Consider the following 7,412-nt stretch of genomic DNA (forward strand, 5'->3'; position numbering starts at 1 on the left):
TCACCTAAACCCTGTGAATCCAAAACTATACAAATTGGAATAAACTTTTATTTTCTCTCAATTTGAATGAGACTGTCAAGGTTGCTTTGTTTCTCGGTTTCACCTACAACGTCTGACTGAAAAATCAGCTTTTTACTTGTTTTGTTAGCAACAGTTTAAATTGCTTGTAAACGTAATTATTGATAGTAACTATTGGAAAAAATCCAAAGTTTATCAAAATTATTCAGCGGTTTATTAACCTACTTGCATCTTCAAACAATCACGTCTTTCTATTTGTACATAAAATGCACTTTAAGAAAAAAAAAATAAAGTTTTATTAATATTTCTTGAATTATAAAGATAATCAATATCTAAGCTTATAGTAGATTAAACCTAACAACCTTCATAAATATTTAGGTAATCCTATCAAGTAAAAACAGCATAAAAGTATTTAACTAATTATTAATACATAAAGGGACTTAATCTTCTTAAGTTTAATTCAAAGCACATGAAGTATTTTGTGGATTATTTCAGAGTTATTTTTGTTACTAGAGCTTCTTTACCAAAGAAAACTGCACTTAGCAAATTAAACCTTTGACCGTAAAGCATAGAATTTCGAGGGTTTAGGTTGAAGTGGTCTCACAAACCAAAACAACTAAGACATGATATTTTGTTCAGAATAAAAAACAAATACGACTTTGTAAATATTTTCTCGTTAAAATGTACATTTTTGCAATAGTGTATTTCTATTTCTCACACTACAATAGAAAACAAAACTTTTTTTCAGTTCTTTTCTTTTGCTCTATTCGCCTAACTTCTTTGTCTGCAGATGTATGAAAAAAAACCTGAACCTCTCCTAGTTTGATATCTTGTCTACACGTATAAAGAGCACTGACAATTTCCAGGGCCTAATGCTAATCCACTGTCTGCGTTTTTTGTCAATGAACTTTGGAGCGAGGCATAAGGCGATTATTTTGTTTCATGTTCTATTGTTTCTATCATAATTTTTTATTACTCCAAAGAATGAAGCAGTGTTGGAATGTTTGTAATTCACGACCTTCCAGTAATTGTCTAAATACACAAAAGGCTGTTTTGATATATCAATTATAAAAACATTAGTTGATTTTAACTGGGCCTGCCATACCTGTGCTACTTTGAACACGTGTTTTATAGTCAGCTTCATGATCATATGAGGATCTACTATAAATATGATGATTAAATAAAGACACACTTTAAAGCAGCCAAGAACTTGATGATCACATAAAATTTAGGTTATTTGTAAATAGTCTGGGTTGAATTTCCAAATAAGAACTTACTCTAATAACTGCTCCATGGATATCATGATAAGACAAGGACGATCCCTAACTTCCACTATCACTGATTTGTTGATAAGATAAACAATTGTTCTAATGTGTTACTTGTATAGGTTATAGGTATACTAACAAACTATGAACATTGTTAGAATGTGTGTTAATAATCACAGTAGAATTAAATAGACTAGACATTCCCGCCACGTATTTTGCGGTCAGTAAAGGTACTGTGATAAATATGGGGTTCACATAAGGAATACCCAGCTGAATTAATCCGATTAAGTTAAGAATTCAGACGTTCATAGCCAGACTCCCTTTCCTGCTGAATCTCCATTCTGTAGGAAGACCTATCAGATGATCAAAGTGAGTAAAAATATCGTTTTTGAAACGTGTTTGAAGTGGCTGTGTCATAATTACCTATTCATAAACCAGGCCAAGTAAGCAGTATTTAATATACAAAAGGGTCTACTAACCAAGAGAGTGAGGCCCATAGTTATTGCTATGATATAACACTCAATATACAGGGTGATCATAAAGAAAGTCTCGCAGTTTAACGCATATTTTGGTTCATCTAATAATAAAGTTTCATTAAAAATACAGAGTTGGGTCTGATTATACTTGTTACTATTTTTTTAAACTTTGTAAAGCAGAGTCAAAGGTTGAAATCATATCTTGAAATTATGATTAATACAACTTCAGAAAATAAAGTTATTCATTTAAATCAGACGTTTCATGATACGTTTCAAGGGCTCAAAAAGTTATAGACTACAAATGCTGTTTGATGTGGCAGTAACTGAAAAGAACACAGTAATTCATCAATATGAAATGACGATGTAACAATAAAAGAGAACAGTGGTACTGGGAAACGAGCAACATACAAAAACAACAATAGATATTCTTAACAGTAGATAGAATACCAGAGTTTATCGTTCAAATGATGATACAAATATAAAAATTTGCATGTTACTCTCATCGGGCTAGTTAACAAGAATAAGAGACGTAAGCCGATTAAAAATACAGCATATATACTACTTTTCAAGATTTCCGCCAATTTTCTCAACAAATATATATTTTGATATAGAAGTTGATAGATTTGTCTGAATTTGAGAGATATTATATTTAATTATATGCTTTTTACCAGTTGAAACTAAATGTACTATAAATAAATGCCTCTAATGCGCCCTTGATGTCTTATCAGGGTTTTTTATGCCAACGAGCCCCATCAGTTATAGAAACAGAAGGCTTTCGTTTATAACGTCATTCACCAGGCATATTGAATCTACCGCGTCCTATTATTGTTTTCTATCCTATGCTTTAGCGAATGAAGTTCATTAGGTTATCTAGCCCTGGCACGTACGTACATAGTGCTCCGAAAATATAACTACAGTCTATCTTACAACTCTTTCAGTTCTTGAAAACTTGTCGCAGATGGGGAAAAGTCGTCCAACAGACCTGCCAAATTTCACCTTGTTTGGGTGTTTCACTGATAGATTGTTGCCTGCCCACTTATGGATCCTGCTTGATAGACAGCACGCTTTGGTTGTTGTATGATAGCCCATCGAGTTGGTGGCATTGAATCAAATCATCTCTGCTTCCGGATGAAAAGGTCCAATCTTGTACCATTGACATTTGTAGACGGTCATATATTATGATCACAAACTTCTCCAAGATCTGTATGCCACTATCAAACTGATGATGAATACTGACTGGGTTTTGTGAATGTGCTAGATAGGCACCAAAAACGTTTCAGGTTTACCATACAAACCTTTACCACAGAAGGCAGATATTACATTACAACCGCTGAAGACATGGAAGAATAGGGTTTCACTTGTTTTCGCAGGCCCTACTGAGGAGATTATCTCGTGTATTGAAATCCATCATTAATTATTTCCCTGATCAAAGGCAATTTACATTTTCTCAAGACCAAGCTACTTTAGAGATGATAGAACAGATATAGCTATAATTTCAGCATTTATGTCATTGGCGTTGATCGTGAGTTCTTTGTTGCCCTCCATTGTTGCGAGTCTGGCATATACAAAAATACGGGTGTCTACCTCTTCATGGGCACAAAGTGTCATTTTCTCTCGGCAGATAATTTGGTTACTAATGGTTTTTACTCCCCTTTTCATGATGACTGTGCAATCATGCGCCAAACTGAAGAAGTATTGGTGGAAAGAAATCTTCAACACATCCTTAATGAAATATTTGTCTGATTTTCACTTGCAGTCGGCGTATGATTTCAGCAACTCTGGCTAGGTGAAGAGTATTACTGTATTCAGAAGCTTCTGACAGGACTGACCTTACGTCTTTCTTTTCTTTTTTAATGAAATGAGTACATGCTGTCCTCTCTGATGAGATAACAACTAGCTTTTAACCTTGTTGAGTTCACATCTGGTGATTTAACACCTAGTTGTTCAAGTCGCTTTTTGTAGTGGTCGACTTACTCTGCAATCGTGAGTTGTGGACCACTACCTTCACTGGTAGTCTTTATTTAGGTGATGTAGGTGAAAAGTTTGAAAATGTAATTGGATAAACTTCCTTAACAGTCATGTTTTGCAAACTCTTCTCGAATTTCTTGACATTTAGATGAACTCATTTTCTGGTCTATAATGCAACTAAGCAGGCAGGATGGTACTTAAGTTCCTGTTCCACGACATCTCCAACACTGGGTTTTGTAATGGAACTTCCATTGCTTAGAGTCCTAGCACATTGATTTATTCTGTCATTTAGTTTCATGATCATTGTTTATGTTGAAGTATTGGGCCTGTTACACCCATAAAACACACTATGATGTTTCTGTTTGTTGACAAGTACTTTCTACCTTACTATGGTTCTTTGTTGAAACAGTAGACCTTCTTTTATGAGCACTTTGTAGCTTTGTGTTGTTGAACATAAGTCTACAGCTTTGATGATACGTTTCACTGTTTCTTGTTAATGTTTTCTCTGTGACGTCTCCTTCTTCTAGTCTGGTTGGGTCTAGTATGATTGGAAAAACACCGATAGCATGAAACATAGGAATATTTCTTGCAATGTTGTTACAGCCAGCTTGTTCTTTTTTCTTGTAGGAAGTTGGTGGTGACTTGAGGTCTTCCTTTTTGTACCGTTGGCAAAGGCAACATTTACTCCAGTTTGTTTACCATTTAGACTTTCTAAGCATAGACATTTTTTTTTATTCTAGTAGGTCGATAAGTCAACGAGGGTTTTATATACTTTGATGTATGGGATGCAACTAGATTCATGTCTCTGTCCTACACCCAGCCCGACCGTTTATCCAGTTTCATTTAAGTCTAGACCAATTTGCACACCATCGGGATAATGAAAACAAAAAGAACATTGAAACCATTTATAGATAGCATAATGAGATTCAAAATGATCGAAAATATATAATTAGACACTAATATCACTCAAATTGGACAAGTCTATCAATTTCTGTATTGAAAATGTACAGAAACAAAACAAATCGGATTTTCGGATAGTTAACGTATTTTCTTTTCTCTTGAAACATGACCAAGTTGGAGTATCCATGCCCAGTTCCATGCTTGTATCGTCATGCGAACGATCCCCCCCCCCCAAAGAAAAAAAACGCTGTTGTTCACTCTACTATAAGCATGTACAGTGTGTCCGGCCACGTGCGTTAGTGAAACAAGATGTTTGTCACATGAACATTTCATTGGACAAATTCGTACTATAGTGAGTCTCAAAATTAGGTACAGAATAGGTCCAGGTCAAAATGGTTTACCCTAAAAATAAAAAATATCCGCAATTTTGAAAAATATTTCTGGTCATTATTACACATTGCTAACAAATAATAAATAATAATAATAATAACAAATAATAGTAATGCAAGAAAAAGGAACTTGGTATACTATTAGGCACAAAGCTACACAATGCTGTGCCCACCACGAGTATCGAAACGAGGTTTCTAATTTTATAACCCCACAGACATACCGTTGAGCCACTGAGGGGCATGGACTTTGGTGGTCCCAAATTTTGACATAATAAGTTGTTTGTGCTCACATTTAAATAAGTTTTTTTAATGAGTTATCATTTGTGAAAAGCTTTAAATATATTTTATATGGGAATAATTTTGTGGAAAAATCAAACATTTCTGCATTTGTTACCATGACTAGGTTTTTGTGACTTGGTGAAGACGAAAATATTCTCGAAAAATATTAAAATTTATCATCACTAAACTGACACTACGACCAAATTCGGAATCTCTGAAACCACAAGTTGTAGATGTTGGAGATAAACCTACTAATTTTTGAAGAAACTTAATTATTGAAACGATCATAAGTTAACCCGGCATGGCCAGGTGGTTAGGGCGCTTAACTCGAATCCCTGTCCCACCAAACATGTTCGCCCTTTCAACGGTGGGGGCGTTATAATGTGACGATCAATCCCACTATTCATGGGTAAAAAAGTAGCCCAAGAGTTGGCGGTGGGTGGTGATGACTAGCTGCCTTCCCTCTAGTTTATCACTGCTAAATTAGGGACGGCTAGCGCAGATAGCCCTCGTGTAGCTTTGTGTGAAATTCAAAAACAAACAATAATAAGTCATAAAAGACAGAATTTTTTTTTATTACTTGGGATTTTTCTAATTTGGCCTTTTTCACCGTGGGGCTGTTTCACCGTTTATAAAAGGGATAAAAAACTAAATATTTATCTAGCTCTTAGTTAAATGTTTATATATTTCTTTTTAAATTTCTGTTTATTCAATTCAAACGGCATAAAATAGATGCAAATAATACATTTGAAAAATGTTTAAATAATTCTTAAGAATTATTTTTGCTTTTCTTGTTTAGCATTTCTATGCTACCCCCGAGTCTTTCTTCAAAGTTTGCATTATACCTTAAACCATTTAGATTCATATATGGGCCGAGTATGGCTTGGTGATTAAGGCACTTTACTACTAACCTGTGAGTCGCAGGTTCGACCCTCGTCGCCAAAAGTGCGTGCTCTTTCAACCGTTAATTCCAATTTTAGTAGGTAAAGAGTAACCTTCGTTCTAGTACATCACTTCTAAATTGGGGACGACTAACGAATGTATCTTTCGTGTAGCTTTGCGCGAAATTCATCCAAACATTTATTTATGTACCTCTTCACTAAATCACAATTGTAAATTATTTTTTTTAAATAAAGGTATTTTTGAAAGTATAATTAATTCAATATTTGTTATGTTTATGCTTTCTAAGTTCATTTTATGATAATATTATAATTAAATAAGAGTGGAATTTTAAGTATATATATTAAGTACCCACCTTTGAATTTGTTAACAAGATTTGTGTTCTCAATAAAAAGCTATAGTCTTTTTTTTTTCTATTGCTACTCATTTTTCCTAGGGTAAATGGATTACCTAAACTTTTACATTTGTAATTTTTATTATGTTTTGCGTTGATCGTTTCGTCGTACAATTGTTCTATTTTATTGTTACACTGTGTTTCATACTGTTGGACTACTGTGTTTTCTTTATTGCTGTCATACGTCTGGTTTGGTTTGTTTTGAATTTCGCGCAAAGCTACACGAGGGCTATCTGCGTTAACCGTCCCTAATTTAGCAGTGAAAAACTAAAATGAAGGCAGCTAGTTATCATCACCCCCGCCAACTCTTGGGTTACTCTTTTTCGAACGAGCATGTTTGGTGGGACGGGGATTCGAACCCACGACCCTCAGATTGCGAGTCAAGCGCCCTAACCACCTGGTTTATAAACATGGGATTTAATAATTTAATAAAATAAAACGAATTATTAATTTCAAAAACCAAGTATTAGGTCGTCAAGAAATTAATGTCGCTTTTTTTAGATGAAAAAACCCCCGAACAACTTATATATCAAAACAAAACATTTATTAAATGTAATAGTCTCCATTCGTATTGATGATGCTTTTCCATCTTGTAATCAGGTTGTTAATGCCCTGATTAAAGAAATCACTTGGCTTTGAAGCAAAAAATATGTCGATGTCCTCTTTAACACCTTCCACATTTGCATACGTTTTTCCATTAAGATGGTGTCGCAGCGAACGAAAAAGATGGTAATCTGATGGTGCCATATCTGGAGAATATGGTGGGTTGGGGGATAATTTCCTAACCTAACTCAATAATCTTGTGTTGCGTCAAACGTGCCAC

Source organism: Limulus polyphemus, unplaced genomic scaffold, assembly GCF_000517525.1.
Source record: "Limulus polyphemus unplaced genomic scaffold, Limulus_polyphemus-2.1.2 Scaffold3068, whole genome shotgun sequence".
NCBI classification, from domain to species: Eukaryota; Metazoa; Arthropoda; class Merostomata; order Xiphosura; family Limulidae; genus Limulus; species Limulus polyphemus.